The following is a 25,068-nucleotide window of genomic DNA, read 5'->3' as shown; positions in this document are numbered from 1 at the left end:
GAAATAGATTAAAAAAAAAAAGATTTATCTATTTATTTATTGTGTGTACAACATTCTGCCTCCATGTATGCCCACACACCAGAAGAGGGCACCAGATCTCATTACAGATGGTTGTGAGCCACCATGTGATTGCTGGGAATTGAACTCATGACCTCTGGAAGAGCAGCCAGTGCTCTTAACAACTGAACCATCTCTCCAGCCCCCAGAAATAGATTCTTAAGGCTTACATAAACCAACAAGATAAGCTGTCACTCAAAGGCCACATTGCCAGAGCTGTGGCAAACCAGGGAGACAACAGATTATGAAGACATTACTTTGGAGAAGGGCGTATTGGCATATCCTGGGATTTCAGGCCAGCCTGGGCCACAGCGAGCCGACTACCTCACCTCCCAACACATACAAAAGGGAAAAGGCCTATTCGGGGGTGGAACTGCTTGCTCCTGCTTCACAGTTTTCATACAAAAGAGTAACAATCTTTTCACTTGCTTATTATGCTCATTCTTTTGGCGGGGGTGGCACCCTGGGAATTGAATCCCATGCCTTGAATATCCTGGGCAAGTGCCGTATCAGCTGTCATCCATTCTGACTTGTTTTTAGTGTTTTTGTTTGTTTTTATGAGATAGAGTCTCATCATGGAGCTCAGGCTGGCCTCAAAATGGAAACCCTTCTACCTCGGCAGTCTGAGTGGCTGGCATATGCCACCAAGTCAGTCCATGCCACTTACTCTTAATTAATTTTAATCTGTTTTTTCTCTGCCTTTAAAAAAATTACATGTGTGTGTCTATGTGTGTAGTATGGGGGTGGGCATAGGGTCTTATACCCATTGAGCTACCCTTCTAGTATTCATGTCCAGATTAAAAATAGGTCACAGTGTCCACATGCTACTTTCTCTGAGATTTAGTAAGTTACAGCTCATTGTTCAGCTATATTCAATTCACAAGTGTGTTATCAAAATATTTATTTATTTATTTTTTTATTTTTTCCAAGACAGGATGTCATGTAGCCCAGGCTGGCATCAAACCTGCTAGACTGCCTAGGGTGACTCTGAACTCGTCCTGATCACCTGCCTCTACCTCCCAACTGCTGGGGTGATAGATGTGTGTCACCACACCAGACTCCAAAGTATCTGATTCTTAAATACTAAATAAAAAATAATATTCTGCTCATGCCTGGTATTATGTCCTGGTCAAGAGCCCATGGTTAGAGAGATCATAGGTCATGTGGAAAACCTATTACTGTTGCTTTGCTAAATGGATATACTTTGAGCTGCCTTCTAAACACATCTATACCAAAAGAGTCTTTGTCAGAGAAGCTCAGTCAGTAGAGCATGAGACTCTTAATCTCAGGGTTGTGGGTTCAAGCCCCACGTTGGGCGCTATTTGTAGTAAAAGGAGCGGCGGGCTGCATCCCACCACCCGGCTAGCTTTACCTGAAATAATTACACGGAAACTGTATTCATTTAAACACTGCCAGACTCATTATCTGTAGCCTCTTATTGACTAACTCTTACATATTGATTCAACTCATTTCTAATAATCCGTATGCCACCACGAGGTCGTGGCTTACCAGGAAAATTCTAACCCACCTCCATCTCGGAGAGGAGAGCCATGGCGTCTGCCTGCCTCTGCTCTCTTTCTCCCACAATTCTGTTCTGTTTACTCCACCCACCTAAGGACTGGCCTATCAAAAAGGCCAAGGCAGTCTCTTTATTAACCAATGAAAGTAACACATAGACAGAAGACCCTCCTCCATCATCTACACCTAAAGAGCCTTTGTCAGAGAAGCTTCTTTTGGCAATGGCCAGCAATTAATGGAAAAACTCCAAACTCCAAGTACTGAGAGTGGGTAACTGCTGAGAGCTGGCTCCTGAACTGGCATCTGGATCACTCCACCCAAGGCTCCAGGAACATTGGAAAAGAGAAAGCAGATGAATCTGCGAGCCAGTGAACAGGGAAGAGTGCTGTGGGACTGTCTTTTGGGCATGAAGTGCTGGTTCACTCACAGCTCATTGCAGCTGTGGTCTCCTGAACAAGACCTGCACAGAATTAGACCTGTCAGCATTTTCTCATGCATGGGAGAGGGGCTCAGGTTCACGAGGTTCCATTCCTTTCTGAGATGCCACTGCGGCAGTTAGTGGCTGTTGGGAAGAGGGGTGTCACTGTCTTCAGTGGTATAGCCATTGATAAAGTTATTCAAGCTCCAGGAAGAAATATTCACTTAGTTGCCGGGTCCTCCTTGTCTCTGAGAGAGTAGCTTGCACAAAATGGTTTGAAGAAGCTACATTAAAACGGCCCTGGTGACTGCAACGGTGCTGCTGCTTTACCACATTGCAGGCTGCACACAGTATATGCAAAGTTTCTGGGGAGTTAGGTCAGGGAGAGCCAGAGGGCTCAGAGGAAAAGAGAGATTCCTCTCTCCACCTACCCATTTATCTGCACACTTTCCTTAAACTAATTCCATTCCTGAGTAAGGAACTTTTAAAAAATAATTTCCCATTAAATGGGGGAAATTCAAAATGGAAAAGTGAATGCAAGAAGTAGATTTGGGGCAGAGTCAGGCCTCTGCATTTTTTGTTTGTTTGTGGAGGCAGGATCTCAGGAGATAGTCCAGGTTAGCCTCCTGCTTCACCCTTCCAAGTGCTGTGATAAAAGGCCCGAGTCACAGTGCTTGGCTTGGACTTGGCCTGATAACGTGCCTTCCCAGGCGAGACTTCAATTCTAAGCTATTCGTCTGCCTTCCTGTCTCCAGACAAACATCTAAACCTTCAAGCCTATTAATGCTAATGGCTGCACTGAGTTATAATCAATTAACCAATTGCTTTAGGTTGACTAACGATGGGAGAGAATGGATAGATTAGCTTACTTTTAGTCCTAAATTTATACTTTGGCCTCTGGGTCTTTTAAATCAGTTGTCCTCTGTGAAACAAGGAGCTAATTCCTATGGAGTAACCAAGTCAGAGGAGCAGCTGTTCACACATGCTGGTCAGGGACAGAGCAGGCTTTGCTTCTCAGTGGATTATTATTAGTGACCCACTTCCAAAACAATGACATTTCATGTTGCTTTCAGAACTAATGTAGTTACCTGCTTTACTTTAATATTAAAGACACCACTGTATCCATTTTCTTGTTGACATTCTCAGAGGAAATAAATATAGTAGAAAAAATTAATTTCTCAAACATGAGTACATGTGATAAAATGTCATCATCTGTAGCATCTTGTTTGGTCTGATGCCAGAAAAGTCTTCATATCTCTTGGCAGCCAACTACTTATTAACTTTTCATACATAGAGAAACCTCTTCTCTAAGGTGCAAAGTCAGATACTCACAATTACATCACATTCTGGAAACTTCTCATACCCTGCCCGCAAGACCACATCCTTTCTAGACATCTACTATGTACTAAAGAGACCACGTGACTTCACCGACCAATGAAATCGACACTTTCAAAGCTCAGGACAGTCCTTAGAATGGGGTCACTGCCAGAGCTGCAGGCCATTGACGAAGCCAACAGTACCAAGGAATTCTTAGAAAATACCTACTGGGGGCTGGAGAAATGACTCAGTGGTTCAGAGCCCTGGCTGCTCTACCACAAGACCTGGGATCAATCCCAGCACTCACCAGGTGGGTCACAACTGCCTGTAACTCCAGTAGGCAAGTGCTCTATCACTGAACTACATCTACTACAGTTGGGGTCACAGTGCCCAGTGCCTGTCTATTTCTCTTTCTTTTCTTTTTCTTTTTTTTTTGGTTTTTTGAGGCAGGGTTTCTCCAGCCTTGGCTATTCTGGAACTCACCTTGTAGACCAGGCTGGCCTTGAACTCATAGATCCACCTGTCTCTGCCTCCCGAGAGAGCTGGGATTAAAGGCATGCGCCACCACCATCCCATTATTTGTTTGATTTTTTTTTATGTGAATAATTGTCTGTGCACCACATATGAACCTGGTACCTGAGGAGGTCAGAAGAGGGTGTTGGATCCTTTGAAACTAGAGTTATGGATGGTTGTGAGGTATCATGTGGGTGCTTGGCACCAAACCCAGGTCCCCTAGAAGAGGAACTGGTGCTCTTAACCACTGTACTGAGCATCTCTCCAGCTCCTTGCCGCCATTTGTTTGTTTGCTTTGAGACAGGATCTCACTATGTAGATCAGGTTGTTCTAAAACTTGCTCCATAGATCAGGCTAGCCTTGAACCCACAGAAACTCAGAGACCTGCTGCTTCTGCCTTAGTGTTGGGGCTGTCTTTTTCTTTCTTTCTTTCTTTCTTTTTTTTAAGATTTATTGATTTATTGTGTAAACAGTGTTCAGTCTCCTTATATGCCTACAGGCTAGAAGTAGGCACCAGATCACAATACAGATTGTTGTGAGCCATAAAGTGGTTGCTGGGAATTGAACTCAGGACCTCTGGAAGATCAGCCAGTGGTCTTCACCTCTGAGTCATCTCTCCAGCCCCCGCCTTTTTATTTCTTAATTAAAGGATAAGAGGCACACTTCCTGAGTACATATTCATAAAAAATAAGATTCTTTATCGGAACACTTAACTAGATATCTATGGTGACAGACGTGCAATCGCCATGCCAAGGAGAGTGTGGCAGAGCGGACACAGACACTGGGGAGTGGCAGAGGAAGATGGCAGATAAGTGAGAACCGGATGTGGTGGTTCAGGCCACTAGGGAGGCTGAGGCAGAACAACCTCAAGTTGGAGGCTAGCAGGCACTCCATTAAGTTTAAGGCCAGCCTGGGCTACAGAGTAAAATCCTATCTCAAAAAATAAAAACAAAACAAAGACTCAAACAGGGCTGTGGGAGCAGCTTAGCTGATAGAATTGCTTACCCAGGATACATAGAGCCCTGGGTTTGATCCCCAGCAATGGACTGAAACACGTGAGCAAACACCAAACAAGAACGGGTATGGAGGTGCAAACTTGTACAGCCAAGACTCAGAAGGTACCCTTGGCTACAGAACCAGTTTGGGTCAGACTCGGCCTGGAATACAGGGGATCCTCTCTTAAAAGGACAGTAACATCTGCTGACTATTCCCCGCTTCTTTTCAGGGTTATGCACAGAAACCACCTAAGGCGGCTTTCTCTAAGGTAAGCCACCCAAGCCCTGTACTCGGTTGAGTGCATGGATCTGAGCCTCTCTGTGTAGAACTTTGATGCTTCCAATGGAAGCCCTGTGAAAAAGCTTGACTATCTCCAAAGTTTCACATCCTCTCAACGTCCCTACTACCCCCTAAAAGGAAGTAAAGAAAACATCATGGCTAATTCTGGATTATCTCCACTCCTAGAGTGTTAGGAAATTTGCGTGGCATTTTTATCATTATCTTTCAAGTGCCAAGCATAGTACTCGGTGAGTATTTGTTGGCTATGAGTCAGCACCATGTTGTGCACACAGAGCGCTGCAGAGAGTAGAGAATGTGTAGATTTAGCTTTAGTCAAGCTCTTGGTGAATGCTATATTTGGTAGATACATTTGCAGCTGGAGCAGGATTTCCCCAGCCTTGCATTGGAAACTGGCATCTTCCGCTCTGCTTAATTGGTCTGCCGTTTTTTCCCTCTATTTAAACTAATCTGTAACTTAGTGACAGAGACAGCAGTGCAGTGTGTCTTTAACAACAACAGCAATACTTACTGAGTGTTGAACATGTACAGGTCTCGGTGTGGCTATTTTCCAAGGATTCACACTTAAACCTTACATTTACAGAGCTATAATGCTTCATTCATTTATTCATCTCTTTTGAGAAAGGTAGCTTGGGTGTCCTGAAACTCTACATAGATCAGGTTGGCTACAGACTCACAGTGATCTACCTGCCTCTGCTTCCTAGATGCTGGGATAAAAGGCATGTGCCACTATGCCCGGCAAGAGTTGTAATTTTCTTGAGGTTACAGAGCCAAATTGTGAGACAATCAGGATTGTGAACTAAGGTAGTTTGGCTCTTGCTAGTCTCAATCCTGGTGGTTTCAGTGCCTCTACTGCCTTTAAGCAAAATGCTGATTTAAGGCTGGATTTTCAACGGCTAAATTAAAACCAACCATGTGGGGCTGGAGAGGGGATTTAGCAATCAAGGGTACTTGCTGCTCTTACAAAGGACTGGAGTTCAGTTCCCAGCACCTACACCAGGCAGCTCACAAGTGCCTGTAACTCCATCTCCAGGGGATCCAAGATCTTGCCATCTTAGGCACCTGCACGTAGGAACACTCAAATACACAGACATACTAAAAAAACATTAGCTCATAGTTCTTGGAACCTTTTCAAAGGAGCAACAGCAACAATGGTCCCAGAGTATGGCTCTCCATGACATCATTACAACACGACATTATAAGTGCCCATCTACACACAATATTTTTGATTGTTTGTTTGTTTTCTGTCTTTTTGAACCAGGTATTACTAGGAAACCCAGAAATTCCATATCCTAGCAGTTCAACCTCCAGAGGGTTGGGATTACAAGTGTGCGCCACCATTCCCAGCTGAGCTTCCAGTCTGCCGCAAAGAAAACAGTAGTTCAAAAAAGTACCTCTAATTTATTTACAATGACTTAAAAATCTAATCATAATTTCAAAGCTCAACTAGGTTCCTAACCTCAGGATAACAGCATAATTAAATTTAGTTAGCTAATTATCTGCCAGATTTCTGACTTAAAAATGAACAAAAAATTAACCACAGGCAGGCACATCACCATGGCTGAGAGTTACAACTTGCTTTAAAAAAAAAAAGATGGTTTTTATTTTATATATATATATATGAGTGTGTTTGCCTACAATGTACATATATGCACCTCTTGCATGCAGTGCCCATGGAGGCCAAAAGAGGACCCCAGCTCCCCTGGAACTGGAGTTACAGAGGACTGTGAGCTGCCACCTCAGTGCTAGGAACCACAACTGGGTCCTCTACCTGAGCTGAGCTGTAGGGACTCCTCACTGCTTAACCGTTCCTCGAGTCTGCTTTGGTCTTCTGTCTGCATGGGGCTCCCTACCCAAGAACATGGAAGCAGAGATCACCGTCATGGACATGAAACATGTACTTGGTGCTGAGGGCAAAAGAAAGAATAAAAGCTTAAACTGACTCTGAAGCCTGGTGGGTGAACCTTTCTGTAGGAAGTCAGATTGCTAGACCCTTACTCCGCCTTGATTTTTGCGCTGTTTGTGTGTGAATCTGCCCCACCCACCGAGCAGTTTTTAGTTGCAGACACTAAGCTGACACAGTCCCACTACTCTTGACCTGGGCTGTCAGCCATGCACTTGGGAGTCTTTAATAGATTTTCTGGTCTGTTTGCTCTTGTGAGTGTGAACGGGGGTCCACACTCAGGTCTTTGCCTACACAGCCAGCACTTTACCCGGAGTCCTCAGTCCAAGCCTCAAACCAAGATTTGTTTCTTTCCACTGAGTCATCATCCTCGCAGATTTATAAACCTATTCCTTTATCTCACAAGTGGACATAATACATCATCGAAGAGGAAGACCTGCTTATCATTATGGTAAAGAGGATTCTATGCCCTGGTGAAACAGTAAGACAGGCAGAGCCTAAAGCTCTATTCGTTGTTATGACTGTTATTTTTCCATAGAAGGCTGTGCCTGTAGGCAGTAGTTACGTTACAGTAAGCGTGGCTCATCTTATCTTCTCTGAATAGTGCGATGTTTTGCTCTCTCTACGTAAGTTACAAACTACACTCTATTACTCTTAACAGGTTCTGTGATGATCGGCTGAAGCAAAGAACTTTAACGATAACTAAACCAAGCATGGCGGCTCATACCTTTAATCTCAGCGTCTGAGAGGCCGAATGTTGTGCAGTGATGGAGGAATATTGTGACCCTAAGGCCAGCCTGGGTTACAGTAAGTTCTAGGACAGCCTACGCTCGAGAACCCTTATCTCAAAAAACTAAAACCAAGTCAAAGCAAAGCAAAACAGTAATAAACTAAAACACCCCTTTGAAAATCATAAGGTTAAAAATATTAGGGGCTGGAGAGATGGCTCAGCTGTTAAGAGCACTGGCTGTTCTTTGAGAGGATCCAGATACAATTCCCAGTACCCACATGGCAGCTCAAAACTGCCTGTAACTCCAGTTCCAGGGGATCTGGCACCTTCACACATACATGCAGGCAAAATACCCATGCACTTAAACAAACAAATCTTGAAGAAATATTTTTAGCAGTACTATAGTGTAGCAAAAACATCGTGCGACTTATTTACCACTGGTGAGGTTCCTTGCATTTTAACAGCCATTCCTAATGATTAACCCACAGAAGATGTGCATAATTTCCAAATCAACATCGAAGCTAAACAGACTGTAATTAATCTGTTAATCAATCAATGAGTTAATATGCCTCAATTGCTACCTCTAGTGCTTCAACATAACCATTTGTGATACAGATCTTATTTAATGAGATTTTCTTCAGGAAGGAAAAGGTTTAGTAATTAATACTTAATTTTGTAAAAAACTGCATTCATTTACTTACTCTCGGTGTGTTTATATACCGTGGCACATATGCAGATATCGGGTGGCAGAGTTCTCTCCTTCTATTATGTGGGCCCCGGGGATTAAACTCAAGTTGCCAGTTTTGGTGGCAAGTGCCTTTAACTGCTGAGCCACCTCACCAGCCCCATATTAATTATTTTTGGGGGTGGTGGTGGAGAGTGTTGAGACTATGTGGCTTTGGCTGGCCTGGACCTCACTATGTAGACACCAGACTAGCCCCTAACTCACAAGTGCCGCCCCTTATCATTTCTCACACGTTTCCCATTACACACTGTATCCAGAGACATGTAGAAGGAACCCAGCAGACTTTCTCTAGCTCAGTGGTTCTCAACCTTCTGAATGCTGAAACTCTTTATTGCAGTTCCTCATGTTGTGGTGACCCCAAACATGAAATTATTTTCGTTGCAACTTCATAACTGTAATTTTGCTACTGTTATGAATTGTAATATAAATATCTGATATGCAGGATATCTGATATTCGATCCCTGTGACAGGGTTGTCATTTCTAAAGGAGTCCCGACCCACCCGTTGAGAACCATTGCTCTTGCTCTAGAAAAGCCAAATTGTGAGATGAAACAATTAGCAAATAAACTACTTAATAGTTTTTCATATGTGTATGGGATTTGGTTTTGAGACAGAGTCTCACTCCCATGCTGATCTTAAACTATCAAGAGTCATTTTCCGTCAGCCTCCTCAGTCTGTAGTTACAGGAATGGGGCAATGCATTTGCTATCATTTATTCTGAGAAAGCCGTACAGATCACCAAATTCAAAGAAACACACCATTTTACTTTGCAGGATGAATCTCTCCTTCCTTCCTTACTAAACTTAAGAGGGAGTTTATTATTACTTTATAGAAATATAAAATTTTCCCCCTTCGGACAGGGTCTCACTATGTAGGTCTGGTTGCCTTGAAACTTGCTATTTAAACCAGACTGGCCTTGAATCGTGGAGATCTACCTGCCTATGTCTCCCAAGTGCTGGGAACTAAAAGTATGTCCCACCACATCTGCTGAAATACCAACTTTCCTATTTAAGAAAATGTAGTCTAGCATGGTGACTATTACCCGTAATCCCACCATTCAGAAAGCAGAGGCTGGAGAATCAGTACCAGCTCCAGGTCAACTAGAGCTATACTGTGAGTTCAAGGCCAGTCAAAACACCCTCTACATACACACACACACACACACACGCACGCACGCACGCACGCACGCACACACACACACACACACACATGCACAGCTGGAAATAGAGCACAACATATTGCCAGTGGCAGAATCTTTCGAGGACACAGGCTCTAATGATATACAGAAGGCATGGTATAGAATGCAAACAGCAGTGTGAACAATAATAAATAAAAAAATTTCAGGGGAGAAAAGGGCAACAGATTACTGAGATCGAAATACTCTTACTTGGCCGGGCGATGGTGGCGCACACCTTTAATTCCAGCACTCGGGAGGCAGAAGCAGGCGGATCTCATGAGTTTGAGGCAATTGTGGTCTAGAGAGCTAGTTCTAGGACAGTCAGGACTACACAGAGAAACCCTGTCTCAAACAAACAAAAACCCAAACACACACACACACACACACACACACACACAGCACAAAGCCAAACAAACAAACAAAAACTAACTAAACAGTGTAACTTCAAAACAGAAGTGCATCACAAAGGAACGAGGGGCAGCAGGGAAAAGGGTGGTACTGGGGAACTGGATCCATTTTTTAAACTTCCAGAGAGTGCTACCTGCCCTGTGTCAGCTACAGTTGACCGCCTTGGGGGCTTTCTGATGGAGGCCACACTGTCTTTCTGCCTGCTCTTTCTCATCTGGGAACTAAGTAGACGATGAGACCACAGTGACTTTGAACAGTGAACCTCCTCTTGGGGATTGGCCAACTGGTCTGTGTGGAGAGGCTGGGTGCCTCAGGGATGTGTCCCTAACTCCATTCTTATTCCAGTAAGACACTCCACCCTGACTCTACTTCAGGTGGATAACATGTTCCACTGCTCTATAAAAAACCTGACAACACTTCCTAACTGCAAAATTTACAAGAGAAGTTCCCGCTTCCTGTATTCCTTCCTAATATCCAGATGATTTCTTTTTTAGTGCTATCTACAGTTTGTAATCACATATAACTAGTGTTTTACTTATCAACTGTTTTCACTCAATAGTTTGTAAACCTTGTTATATTTACTCGTGTGGTTTTAGTGTGTGTGCAGTTGCACTTCCACGGCACACGTATGAGGTCAAGGTATAACTTGCAGGAGTCGGTTCTCCCCTTCCCCTGCCTGGGCCCCAGGGATTGAATTCAGGTCATAGCTTTGGAAGCTAGCACCTTTATCCACTGAGCTGTCTTGCTGGCCCAGGAACTTGTAAACCTTGTGAGGGCAGGGCCCACATGACTTATTTCACTTCTGTATTTATCTTATTCACATTGCAAACCTAAAACCATGAACACGGTAGACATGCAAGAAATATCTGTTCAGCTAGGCAGGATGAATACATCCTAGTGTATCCTGGCTGCACAGAGGTTTAAAGGCTAGCTTGAGCTACAAGAGAACCTGTCTCAAACAACAATAGCAACCACAAAAAAATCTGTAAAATAATGAATAAGTTTCTTTCCTATCTTGAGTTTTTATGATTCTACTTAACATTCTAACCAACTTCGAACATCTTAGCTGAAACTCTAAAGTGCCAGCTAGTGAAAGGGTCACCTGAACTGAATTTAATGAGGCAAATGTCTAGACAGGAGACTAAAGAAGGGTGTCAGACAGGACGTTTGAGAAGGCAAAAACTCATAACTAAATAAAACTTTCAGAGTATACCCGAACTCCTGGAAGCAGCAGTACTCTGCATATAAACCAAACCAAACTGGCCAACTAGGCCTGCTGGACTATTCTTGTGGCTGGATGAAGTCACCCCTGTGTTCTGTGACTCTTCCTGGAGAAATACCTATCAAAGACAGGTGATCAAAGACCAAAGAAGGGATTCCACACATGTCCAGGTGACCAAGAATTTATGGGAATTGCTTACAAAAACATTTGTGACTCTTAGGAAACTGCCCTACCCCAGCACACTCTAGCATTCCCTAAAATTAAGTGCAGCTGGGACCCGATCACATGAAACAAGATGGAGTTTGGCTGGAATCTCAGGTATGGTCTGGTGCCGCCCTTCTCCTAGTGAAAGTAGCAAGCCTGATCAAGGGCCTCATGGATAGCCACTGTTGCTCCCATCTGAAGAAGGTAATGGTGTGTCACCCCCAGAAAACAGAGTTCCACAACCATAACCCCAGCACTCAGGAGTCTGTGGCAAGAGGATCATGAGTTTGCGCTCAGTGTGGGATACACAGGGAGATCCTTTCTTGAAAAACAAAAACAAACAGAAAAAATACAGCTGCACCATACAATTAGATAAGAAAAAGAAATAGAGATCCAGATTCTGAAGGCATAAAACGATCTGTTTTCAGATGACATGATCTCACACGGAGAAATCGTCAAGATCTCACACAAAAGGACTATTAGAGCCAAGTTCAGCACAGCTGCAGGACACAAGATCAACGAACAAAACATCAATTGTATTTCTAAATATTAACAGTGAACAATCTGAAAATGAAATTTAGAAAACACATTCATTTACAATAGCATTAAAATAATAATATACCCACAATAAATTTAACCAAAGTGTAAGACTTGCATTCTTAAAACTATAAAAACATACCATAGTAATTAAAGACAATTTAAATAAATGGAAAGATGCCTCTTGTCCATGAGTTGGAAAATTCAAAAATTTTAAGGTAAAAACCTCCCTGCACTGAACTGTGGATGAAATGCATCTCTTAGCAATGCCATAGCTGCCCTTTTCTGCAGGACCCAGTGTGCTGCATGAAGATGCAAGGAACACAGAAAAGCTAAAGCCACATTCTAAAGGGACAGACCTGGATGACAGGTAACCCCAGACTTCAGACTTAATCTTATTTCATGGAAGCTAGTTTGTTTTCTGTGTAAATATCCATTCAATTCTTAGCACCACAAAACATAACCAGTGCCCAGAGTTAGAACGCTCTCTTCCTTCCCCACGCCCTGGTGTCCAGGTTAGAGTTCAGATACACACATACATGTTGTTGCTGCACACAGGGCCCAGGACAGAGTGCATCCAGCGGCAGCACTGCGCTCACCATCCTCACTGTCCCCATTTCTCCACACCATCGGGGGACACACATGAACAGACTCACAGGAAGCTGAAGGGCACTGCAGTGAGCAGGGAGGAAGGAATTTTATGATGTGCTTTCCCTTTAAAGATGGTAAACCTGTGGTGTTCCCAGCCCTTTTCCCTTGGACTTGCTCCACTGACTACCTCAGGTAATTATCTGACTTGAGGTTTACACGTTACTCTTTGGAAATATTGCTTGGAGAAGATTGCAGTTTATAGGGGTTGCTCCTCTTATTTTTATTTTGGAATTTTTACTTAGGCTTGTGTGTGTGTATACACGTTTGTGTTTGTGCAGGTGTACACGTATGTGCAGGTGTACACGTATGTGTAGGCCAGAAAACCACCTTCAGGAGCTATTCACTTCGGACCATTTTCTTTTTGAGACAAGGTTTCTCACTGGCTTAGGATTCACAAGGAGCCAGTGAGCCCCAGGAATCTGATTGGTTCCACCTCCCCAATGCTAGGATTACAAGAATATGCTACAAAATCTGGCTTTTCTATGTGGGTTTTGGGGACCAAACCCAAGTCTTTGTGCTAGACACAAGCACTTTACTGATGGAGTCATCTTCCTACCCCCCAAACTGTGTGTGTTCCTATGTGTGTGTGAGGGTACATACGTGTGTATACATGCAGGTGCCTGGGGAGGTCTGAATCCATCAGTGGATCTCCTGGAGCTGGAGATCTAAGCACTTATGAGTTACCTGATGTGAGTGTAGAGAACTGAATTCAGGTCCTCTGCAAGAGCAGCCCAACCTCTTGCCTGCTGCAACAGCTCTCCAAACCCTGCCACATACAAGTTTTTTAAAGAATAAAAAGATAAATAAATAAAAAAAAGAGAATTTATCATGGGTTGGAGAGGAGCCGCAGTGGTTAAATGTCTGCTGCGCAGGTCTGATGACTTGCTTTTGTATCCGCAGAACCCACATAAAAAGCTGGGACAGTGGTACTAGTGTCTGCGATACCAGGGTAGCGCAGCATGAGAGGTGGAGACGGACTATCAGCTCAGAAGCCCGTCAGCCTGGCATCAGTAGCAGTGAGCAGCAGCAGAGACCCTATCTCATGCAAGGCGGAAGGAAAGGACTGACCCCCAAGGGTTGTCCTGACCTCCACATGTGAGCTGAACACTCATATACACAATGAACATCAAACACGCGCGTGCGCCCCCCCTCAGAGATTTTATGAAAAGTTTACCCTGACATTAAAATGAGAAAATTTTATTAATACTCATTCTATGTTTCGTTTCCTTCCTTCTACATCAGTCACAGGTATTAAAGTCTCAGTGTGACTCATTTTTGTCCAGTCTTTACATCCCTGACATCCGTACCTTTGATGTCACTATGTGTTCTCTTAGGCAGCAATGACACCCATAAGGTGTCATCTTTGTTACAGCACAGACTGGATAAAAACTGCTTGTCTGCATCTAATGCCCTCAACACAAAATTTACAACAGCCTCCTCCATCACACCAAGTCAGTTGACATACTCCTACAATCATCCAACGCACTGTTAAGCTTAAAGACTGAATTTACTCATTCTGCACCCTGTAAATAGGCTTGAAATAATGGCAATGTAGAGACCTTCTCTTAACATGGTGATAATATTTTTAAGCACACAAACATATTTAGAAAAAAAAATTCCAGCTGAGCATGATGGTGCATGCCTTTAATCCCAGCACTCTAGAGGCAGAGGCAGCAGGGGATCTGTGAGTTCGAGGCCAGCCTGGTCTACAGAGTAAGTTCCAGGATAACAGGGAAGAAAGTTCATCTCTATTAAAGAATCCTTACCATACAGAATCCCTCCGTTGACCGGGCTCAATACTATCAAAGACAGCGTCCAAGAATACCAAAGTCTTGGGTGGTTGGAATTGCCTTCATGCTGCACATTAGAAAAAAACTGCCAAAAGTCTATTAAATAGTCATCTAAGGAAGTAATAAACTGGTAATAGTTTTTTGATTCTTCTGTTTTCTCTTCCATACTAAATATCATCTATAAGTTGCCAGTTTCCAAATTTGTATTTCCAAAGTTCAGACACTCTCTGACAACTCCCTCGTACCTGTGGAAGTCAGAGGAGGCCATCAGACACCCTCGAACTGGGGTTATAGATGGTCCTCTGTAAGAGAAACAGGCGCCCATAACTGCTGAGTCTTCTGACCAGCACTCAAATCCTTTTATTTCTAAGATAAGGTCTTGGTATGTGGTCCAGGCTAGCCTTGAACATGCAAGAATCCCTTTGTCTCTCTTTCTTATTGCCCTTTTTTTTCCTTTTTCTTTTCTTTTCTTTTTTTTCTCTCTTTTGAGACAGGGTTCCTCTGTGTAGCCTGAGCTGTCCTGAAACTCACCCTGTAGTCCAGACTGGCCTTGAACTCACTGAGAACTGCCTGCTTCTGCCTCCTGAGTGTTAGAATTAAAGGTGTGTGCCACCACCATCCAGCAATGTATACTTATTTTATATCTGACAACCCAGACTCTTTGTGGAACTTTACCATGGTTTCTTTTACTTTTTATCCACACCAGTTTATAGTTTTCTGGTTTTGGGGAAGCTCAGGTTCCTTGGGTGTTTACTGAGAAGATTATTTGAGGCTAAAGTTTTAAAGGGCAATCCTTCATAGAAGACCCAGGTTTCTGACAGGGAAATCAAAAACAAACAAACAAACAAACAAACATCCCAACAAACAGTTCTCTTGATATATTTTAAATCTTTAATTACTTTTTTTTTCCAGGCTGACGAGATGGCTATACTGGTACAGGACTTACTATGCAAGCTTGACAACCTGAGTCCGTTTTCCAGAAACCATGCAAATGTGGAAGGAGGGGAAAGACTACACAGATATCCTCTGGCCTACACACATGGGCCCCACGTGCACATGCCTGCACTGGCAAATCATACACAAAGAATGAAAAGAAAACTTTGAATTATTTTTTCTTACAAGTATAAGTTATATGTTGAACATGCCCCACCCCATCATTCTCCTCCCTTTTCCCATATTTCTTCCGCCAAAAAAGAACAGTTTTAAATATAGGTTGTTCTTACTGTGTGTGTGTCAGTCCTGCCTTCCACCTTGCTCTTGTTCACTGTACTGGCTGGCCCACAATCTTTCAGTCACGTCTCCATCCATCCCTTGTTCACTGGGACTATATATAGACACTGCCTCTGGCTTTTTATTTGAGTTCTGAGAATCCAATCTCTTGCCAGCAAGCACTTTACCCACCAAGCTATCTCCCCAGTCCTTAAGTACACAAACACACATATATACATACGTACATGTGAAGTACACATTCATGCATAGGCACATACACATACATGCATAGGCACATATACACAAACATAGAAGTGATTTATGCTATCTGCAGTTTCTGGCACCCACTGGGGGACTTGGAATGTATCCTTAATGGATAAGAGGAACTACTGCACACTGGAAGTTGTCTCGGGGCTTGTGGAGGTTTGAATGAGGATGGACTCCATGAGCTCATATGTTTGAAGGCTTGGTTTCTGGTTAGTGGAACTGTTTGGGAAGGATTATGAGGTGTGACTTTATTGGAGGAAGTGTGTCACTGGGGGTAAGCTGTGAGGCTTCAAAAGCCCACACCGTTCCCATTTAGCCCCTGTGTCTGCTGTGTGCTTGTGAATGAGATGTGAGCTCTCAGCTTCTGCTCCAGCTTTATACCTGCCTGTCTACCTTCCGCCATGATGGTCAAGGACTCTAATCCTCTGGTCTTTCTTCTGTGCATTTCCTTGATTATGGTGTCTTTCTTTCTGCAGCAATAGAAAAGTATTACAACAAGGCTAGAGCTGTAAGATACAATTTATAATAAATGATAGAAATGTCTTTGGATGATGGAAATATCTGAAACCAGATGGCAGTGGTGGTTATAAAATGATATAAATTTAGCAAAAGTAACATAACTTGCCAAAGTGAGCAAATCTTGTGGTATGTAAATATTCTTTACTTTTGAACTATATGCTCAAAATTCATTAAGATGATAACTTTATATGTTTTTCAAATATTTTTTACTTAATTTTACATGTATGGGTGTTTATCTATATGTATGTCTGTGTACCATGGGTGTAGGATATCCATAGAGGACAAAAGAAAGCTTTGGATCCCCTGGGAGAGACAGTTATGAGCTTCCATGCAGGTGCTGGGAATCGAACTCAGGTCCTCTGGAAAAGCAACCAGTGCTCTTAACCACTGAGCCATCTTCCCTACCCAATTTTATGTGTTTTTTAATATAATGGGGAAATGACTTGGCTGGTAAAGAGTCTGCTGTGCAAGCATGAGGAACTTAGTTCAGATTCCCAGTACTCATGTAAAAGCTGAGCATGACAGCACTTCCGTAACCCAGTGCTGGGGTGGACAAGGAGACAGGCAGATCCCTGGGGCTCACCAGCCAGCCAGTCTAGCTGAGCGAGCCCCGGCAGCTCTTAGTTTTATTGTATTAAATAAAGCTGGGTCTCCTTAAGGCACCACAATGAATAACTACATTGTTGTTCACGCATGCGGCCATCTCTCTGTTACACATACACACAGAGACATTCACAGGTGTGGGTTCGTGAGTGTAGGCAAGTTCCTTCAGTCCTCTATACATACACACACTCAGGCAAAATCTTCATCTTGTCTCCAGGACTACGTTAGTTCACTATCTTCTGTGTTCATTCTCGCTGGGGAGGCATAGTTTCGGGGCTAGCAAGCCAACTCTAAAATTAGAAGGCAATGATTTCAGGAACTTCAGCTCGACCAGCTGCCAGTGCAGGACTGTCTGGAGCTCAGCATCTAATGAGCCCTGTATGAACTGCTAGGTTTTCAAAACCATCTCAGCACGGAGGACAGGTCAGAATCAGCTGTGCTGTGGCCCAAGCGCCATGTCAGCTGTCCACTGTATGCTGTGTGAAAACGGGAATCAAAAGCAACTTTTCTTCTTTCAACATGTCAGATGGTGTTAGGCCTGAGATTTTGGGTGTTTGATGGAACACTGGTGAGTTCCAAATCATGCTACCAATGGCATCATTTTCAAAACCATTATAAGAAAACACAGAACTTGTGTTAATTAGGAAAGTCAATCTGGGCCATAGAACCAAAGACAACAAGCATTCAGAAAAAAAAAAAAGAATATGAAGAAACTCAAAGTGCTCAAAATTGCCAGTTTCCGCTTATGTTTACTTTAAGACAGAAGTTCACAAGATTTGTCTATGAAGGGTCAGATGATGCATGTTAGGCTCTGAGGGCTAGGGTGTGTCAGGGACAGCCACTCTATTCTACCACTGTCACTGAAAACAGACATAAACAAGGTACAGTGGTCCATGCCTGTAATCCCAGAACTTGACAGGTAGAGACTGTATGATCAGAGGCTCAAGAAGATCACAGGGCTGAGGAGAGGGCTGGTTGGGAAAATGCAAGCATAAGGACTGAGAAAAAAAAAATCCAGAATTTACATAAAAACCAGGCGGGTGTGGTGGGTCACCTGTAACCCCAGTGTCTGGGAGGTGAAAACAAGGGAGCCTTGGAGCAGGCTGGCCAGCTAATCAACCCAAACTGGAAGGTCCCAGCTCAGCAAGAGTCTTTGCCTCAGTAAATAAAGCAGACAGCAACTGAGGAAGACATCCACCATCCTCTCTGGCTTCTGTGCATCGAAGTCTAGCCTACATTGCCACAGCTGGCTTTAATCACTCCGCAATCCTCATTTAATTTCTGGACTGCTTGGATTACAGTCATGAGTTACTATACCTGACTGCATATTCTTTTTACTGAAATGCACCTTTATTTTTATAAACAATTTAATAAAATTAAATTTTACTAAAATTTAACTTATCTAAAGATAAATTAAGGTTTATCTTTAAAGGCTGGGGACATGGCTGGGAACAATACCTGCTGAATCCATGTAACAAGCCATGAGTGGTGGTACACGCCTACAATGTTGGGTAGGTACAGAGACAGGAGGATCTTTACAGCTTGTTGGTCAAATCAGAAAGTGTTTAGTGAGTGACCTTGTCTCAAAAAATAAGGTAGAAATCTGGTGAGAGGTCTCAGGGGATGAAGACACTTGTTGCCAAGCCTGATGACCTCAGTTCAACGCCCAGCACTCAGTAGAGAGAATCAACTCTTATAAGTTTTCCTCTGACCTCCACAGACTCACTATGGCTAGCATGTACAGGCACTCACTCCCCCTACATACAAATAAATAAATGCAATAGAAAAGAATAAGGTAGAGAGTAATTAAAATGCACACCCGACACTGACCTCTGGCTTTCACAAGCATACACACAAGTGGACCCACATATACTACATTCCCCCAAAACAGCTTTAATGATTTAAAACCATGAAAGTCATTCCTAGACCTTGCACCACCGCCTGGTTTTCTAATGTGGGCTGCCATGTGTCAGCCCCGTTGAGAACTCAATGATCCCAGTTACACGCAGCAGGGCATATGACCCTGTTCTTTTTGCGGCATTATGAAAACAAGGCAGACAGGAAGTAACACCAGCTAGTTTTGCTTTCTGTCAGAAATAAATAGCCACAAACCGAAGTGAAACGGCGAGTAACCTCTAATTAAAGAAATTAAGTTTAAGGACTGTGTGGTTAGGTAATTAGACCCTGAGCGAGAGCAAATTGCTTGAACTAGAACAACGGAAGGTTTATCAAAGACATTGTGAGCTACAAGCTGTATGAAAATCTTTTGATCAGAGACACACTAATTTCTCTCAGAGACGCAGAGGAAAAGTTACTAGAGTGCTGAAAGACAAATTAGTTTTGTTTTGAATACAAGCCCCGAGATTGTAGAAACCTTGTTTACATGATATTCGCAACCTCCCCTAAAGGAACATAAGGAATTATGGCTGCCATCTAGTGGAGGCTTTGGGGATGTTGAGGGGATATGACCATCATGACTTATGAGGAGAAAACAAACACAGTAAAAGGCATGCACTACATCATTCAATCACTTGTTCTTCATAGTATTTAAGTGCCTACCATGCTCTAGGCATTGTTTACATACTTAGAATTCAGCAGAGAGTAAGCCAAAGCCTTATGAAGTACATATTTTCAAGATGATTTAACTTACTCGAGGAAATGACTTAAAAAGTTTTTAGTTACCTAGAGAATCCTACCTAACCTCTTACAAGCTGTTTCACATGTCTTGTCTCTAAAGAATATCCTGTGGTAACTGAGAGACTGATTACCACGACTTATGGGAAGGCAGACTGAAGTCTTTGCTCTCCTTCCGTCTTATCCCACAGCTTCCTTCTCTCGTTCACCAAGTTCCCTCTTGAGTCTGAAACTGGCCATTGGTTCAGGCTACACGTCAGCCCTGTTTCTGCTCTAAGGTCTTCTTAGCACTGTAGGAAGCAGGTAAAATGGGAGGCTGGGAAGAAGGTAGGATCTGGACACCAGCCCCACAGCCTTGCTCTGTTCCTACGTGATGACAGGGCTGTCATTCATCCTCACCAAGACTGCCCTTGGCTTTTCAACAGGCTACTGGTAGTTATACCACGGGGTTGCTGTCAAAGTTAAGTAAGCAAAGATCTAGACCACTGGGAGTCCCCAGTACCAACATCTGACCTTCAGATCCGTGGTCTCGAACAAATCCCTTTTCTGTGCAAACAATGAGACAGTCAAATATACTTTACCTCGTAGTCAGCTTAAATTTCCACGCCAGATTCCTACCACAGTTTTGAATTTTTTGTTTGTTTATTTTTTTGAGACAGAGTCTCATGTAATGTAGGCTGACTACAGCGACAGGAAACAAGGTGGCTGGGTAATTTTGAACTTCTGACCCTCCTGCCTTCACTTCCTAAGTGCTGGAATTACAGAAGTGAGCCACTACACCTGGGATGGAGTTATAATTCTATATCTTGTTATGCAATAGTAGTAAAATGTAAGGGTTTGTATATTTGTATGTAGGTGTACGTGTGTGTGTGTACATGTGTGCAGGAAGGCCGGGGACTAACACAAGTTGTCCTTCCTTGACAATTTTCTACTTTTTAATTTTTTGAGACAAGGTCTCACTGAACCTGAAGCTCATTTATTTGGCCAGAATGGGTAGTCAATGACCTTCAGGAATTTGTTGTCACCCCAACACAGGGTCACAGGTATAAGGCATTGTGTCTGACTTCTGATGTGGGTTCTGGGAACCCAAACTCAAGTGCTCAGGCTGGTAAGGAAGGCACTTTATCAGCAAAGCCATGCCCTTAACACTCCTGCCACATACCCTCTTTAGAAGAGGGCACCAGATCTCATTACAGATGGTTGTGAGCCACCATGTGGTTGCTGGGAATTGAACTCAGGACCTCTGGAAGAGCAGTCAGGACTCTTAACCACTGAATCATCTCTCTAGCCCCTGGATCAGCCTTTTACATGCTAGAAATACAGGCATGAGCTACCACAACAACCCTGAACAATTTTTTGTTTGTTAATTGTGGTGGTTTGAAAGAAAATGACCCCCAAAGGGTGTGGCATTATTAGGAGGTGTAGCCTTGTGGGAGTAGGTGTGGCCTTGATGGAGGAAGTGTGTCACTTGGGGGGAGGCAGGCTTTGAGGTCTTCTAGGCTCAAGATACCACCCAGTGTCTCAGACCGCTTCCTGTTGCCTGCACAAGACGTAGAACTCTCAACTACCTCTCCAGCACCATTTCTGCCTGCATGCTGCTATGTCCCACGATGATGATAACAGATTGAACTCTGAAATGAAAGCCACCCCAGTTTTTACAAGAGTTACCGAGGTCATGGTGTTTCTTCACAGCAATAGAAACCCTAACTAAGACATTAATTTTTATTTATTTTGTGGTGGGGTGGGGGGGCAGAGCATGGCATACAAGTAAATGTTAGAAAAAACTTGTGGCAATTAATTCTCTCCTTCTACCATGTGGGTTCTGAGGATTAAACAGATTGTCAAGGTTGGTAGCAAGTGCCCCAACCCAATGAAACATCTGATCAGTCTTTTTATTTTTTTAATTAATTTATTGTGTGTGCATGCATGTACACACAAATGCACACACACAAACACATGAAGGTCAGAAAAAAACCTTAATTTATTTCTTTCTTCCTATTATATGGGTTTTGGGAACCAAATTCAAGTCATCAGAATTAGTGGCAAGCACCTTTACCCTCTGAGACAGAGCATTAAACCTCAAGTTTGGAGTTTTAATTTTATTTCTTGCTGCGCAATATTGGCAAAATATAAGTTTGTTTAGTTTTTTTTTTTTTTTGGTTTTGTTTTAACAGAGTATCATTCTATAGCTCAGGCTGGTCTGGAACTCTGTCAGACTTTGAAGTGGTGGGGTTGAAGGTATGAAATAACCACATCCAGCTAAATGTATTTATTTGAGTACATATGTGTATATGTTTGCGTGTGTTCACATGTATATGGGTACACACATGTACATGTGGATGGAGGCCCAACACTGACATTATGAGTCGTCCTTGGTCACTGTTGTCTTTACTGGTTGAGACAAGGTCTTTGCTCACTTATTCCACTAGTCTAGCTAGTCAATTTGCCCTGGGGATCCTCACTATGCCTCCTGGGTGCAAGCACTTTATATACTGAGCCATCTTGCAAGCCCTAAACTTAAGGTATCTAATGTCTTTATGACACCTACCTGCATGACCACAACAGTTCAAAGCACCATGGCTCTCACCTGGTCCACCTGGTCTCCCCTCTTTCATTCTCGTCCTGCTCTGTATCTCAACATGATAGACAGTGGGGGAGGTTGTTTAATTTTTATTTTTAATTTTTCTAAATAAAAAACTTGAGGGGGCTGGAGAGATGGCTCAGAGGTTAAGAGCATTGCCTGCTCTTCCAAAGGTCCTGAGTTCAATTCCCAGCAACCACATGGTGGCTCACAACCATCTGTAATGAGGTCTGGTGCCCTCTTCTGGCCTGCAGTCATACACACAGACAGAATATTGTATACATAATAAATAAATAAATAAATAAATAAATAAATAAATAAATAAATAAATATTTTTTAAAAAAAAAAACTTGATAAATCTTCCTATCTACAGACCTTCAATTAAGGATAGACTCCATCAGTGTGCAGCAGCCCATGACTCCTCGACAGCCTGCTCTGGCGTATCATGGCTCTGGTCCTAATGCCTTCTTCTGCCAGGACACTCCACCCTCCATAGCTAATTCCTAGTCATCTCTGGCTTCACTGTAAATGTCATTCTTCATGAGTGCATTTCCTAGCTTGGCACTAAGATAATGACAGGCCATAAGGTAAAAACATCTTGTTACAGAATGAGTTTGCATATTAGGCCAAATATGAGACGCTATTTTCCAAAGATTCAAAGTAAATAGGATAGTTCTTCTGAATACAATAGGACAATTGTGGAACTGATCAGAAACCATGAAACTGGTTCACCAAGAAATTCCCAGGGGATTTAAAGCAATCCCTAAGCTCCTCGGTATTTAGTTCAGAGAATGCCAAAGGCACACGGCTAAAGAATATTTAACACAAGGAGGCTATTCTTTCAAGTAGAATTTCAGACATCTTTAAAAGACATTTATCTAGTTAGTGAGATGGCTACGTAGGTAGGGGCACCAGCACAACAGCCTGCCTGGGGGTGCGAACGGGGAAAGGAGAGCACTGGCTCCCAGAAGGCACCCTCTGACTTCCACAAGGCAAACAGGTGGCATGTGCTCACATGCATGCATGCACACACGTGTATACACGTACACACAATGAATAAATAAATAAGATGGCCCTGATCTGATAACAGTTACATGGTACAAAATTAAATTTTAATTCTGAAGTGACATGTCAAATTGGCAAAATGTACTTTACCTTTTGTCTCCTGAAGGGTAGCCACTAATAACTGTTTATTGGTTACCTTTTGTATAGGTTTTTATGCATTCATACAAATCACCTATTTTTGAAGTTTGGATAAATGGTCATACTTGACCTTCTGTAAAAGTCCTACTGTAACCAGGGTTTCTGGACAAAAGCCGGGCTCTGGCAGCCCTGACTGACCAGGCATGACCAGCTTCTGAATAAACCTATTAAAAGGACAAGTGTTGACAAAAAGCAGAGAACGCAGATTAATTCACGTGGCCACATTAGGAAGAGGATAGAGCTCAGTGACCAGGGCTGGAGAGATGGGTCAGTGGTTAAAAGCATTTGCTGCTCTAGCAGAGGACCTGAGCTCCATTCCCAGTACCCACACAGCGGCTCACAACTGTCTGTCACTCTAGTTTCAGGGACATTAAAGACACTGATGAGAGCCCTGGACTTTGAACTCAAGAAAGAAGAAGCTGAGCAAATAATAAGTAAAACTGATAAAGGACAGGAAAAGTGAACTTTGACGACTTTTTTAGACGGCTCAGAAAATGTCTGAGAGACACAAAGAAACCTTGAAAGTTTTCCCGCTCTAGCGAGGACGACACTGGGAAGACTCCATTCATAAGGCTGAGGTGCATGCTGGGTTCAGCAAGAATGTGACTGTCGAGGGGGAGGCTGATGCGGATGGCGAGGCGAGGGAGCAAGGCTTCCTGGGCATCATGACTAAAACCAGCTCGATCCGTGTTTCCACAGGACTGTCAGCATGCATAGCTAGATTTAGTGTCTGTGAAACCTGGCTTCTGAGAACACCAATCCACTTCAGCTACAACTACGGATCTCTTTTAGACTTTTTGGAAGTTTTTCTTGATATTACCATTCTTTGTAAAGTCACCTACTAATTCTAGAAAGCTGAGCAAGAGGGCATTAGGATGGGCATAAAAGGCCTTTTTAATTTTTTTTTTTTTTTTTAAAGACAGGATTTCTCGTGTAGCCCTGGCTTTCCTGGAACTCACTCTGTAGACCAGGCTGGCCCTGAACTCACAGAGATCCACCTGCTTCTGCCTCCTGAGTGCTGGGATTAAAGGTGTGCGCTGTCACCACCTAGTCAGAAGAGGTCTTAAAATCTACCTGTCTTATATTGCTTTAAATCATGCTTGTCGTGCATTTCCGCATATGTGCAATTTTAAAAAGCGATTTTTTTTATTTGTGTTGGGGAGGAGCAGGGGAGGAGAGGAGAAAGAGAGATGCATGTGCACAGGTCATGTATGTGGAGGTCAAAGAACAACTTGCAAGACCTGGTTCTGTCTCTACCATCTTGGACCCAGAAATCAAGCTCAGGTTGTCAGGTCTAGTGGCGAGTACCTTAACCTGCTGAGCTATATTGGATGTTCTTCAATAGTTTCAGCATTTAGCTGATAGCTGACCAGTTTTTTAAGTTGATACTATAATTATTATTTGGGTGTGTGTTTGTGAATGTGTTTCAGTTTACTCAGAGATCAGAGTTCAACACTGGGTATTGTTCTTTTCTAAGACAGGATCTCTCACTAGGGCCTGGGGCTTGCCAATTAGGTTAGGCTGGCTGGTTAGGAGCCCCAGGGATCCTCCTGTCTTGATCTTCCAAAC

At 43.0% G+C, this 25,068-nt stretch overlaps 1 protein-coding gene across 1 annotated transcript in view; it reads right to left on the bottom strand.

Moving 5' to 3' along the window:
• Positions 1-25,068, bottom strand: part of Dtnb (dystrobrevin beta) — a 201,445-nt gene that overhangs the window by 65,371 nt on the left and 111,006 nt on the right.

Source organism: Myodes glareolus, chromosome 6, assembly GCF_982192425.1.
Source record: "Myodes glareolus chromosome 6, mMyoGla1.1, whole genome shotgun sequence".
NCBI lineage: Eukaryota > Metazoa > Chordata > Mammalia > Rodentia > Cricetidae > Myodes > Myodes glareolus.
Note: the sequence above shows the minus strand (reverse complement) of the source record. Positions and strands in the feature narration are given on the sequence as shown.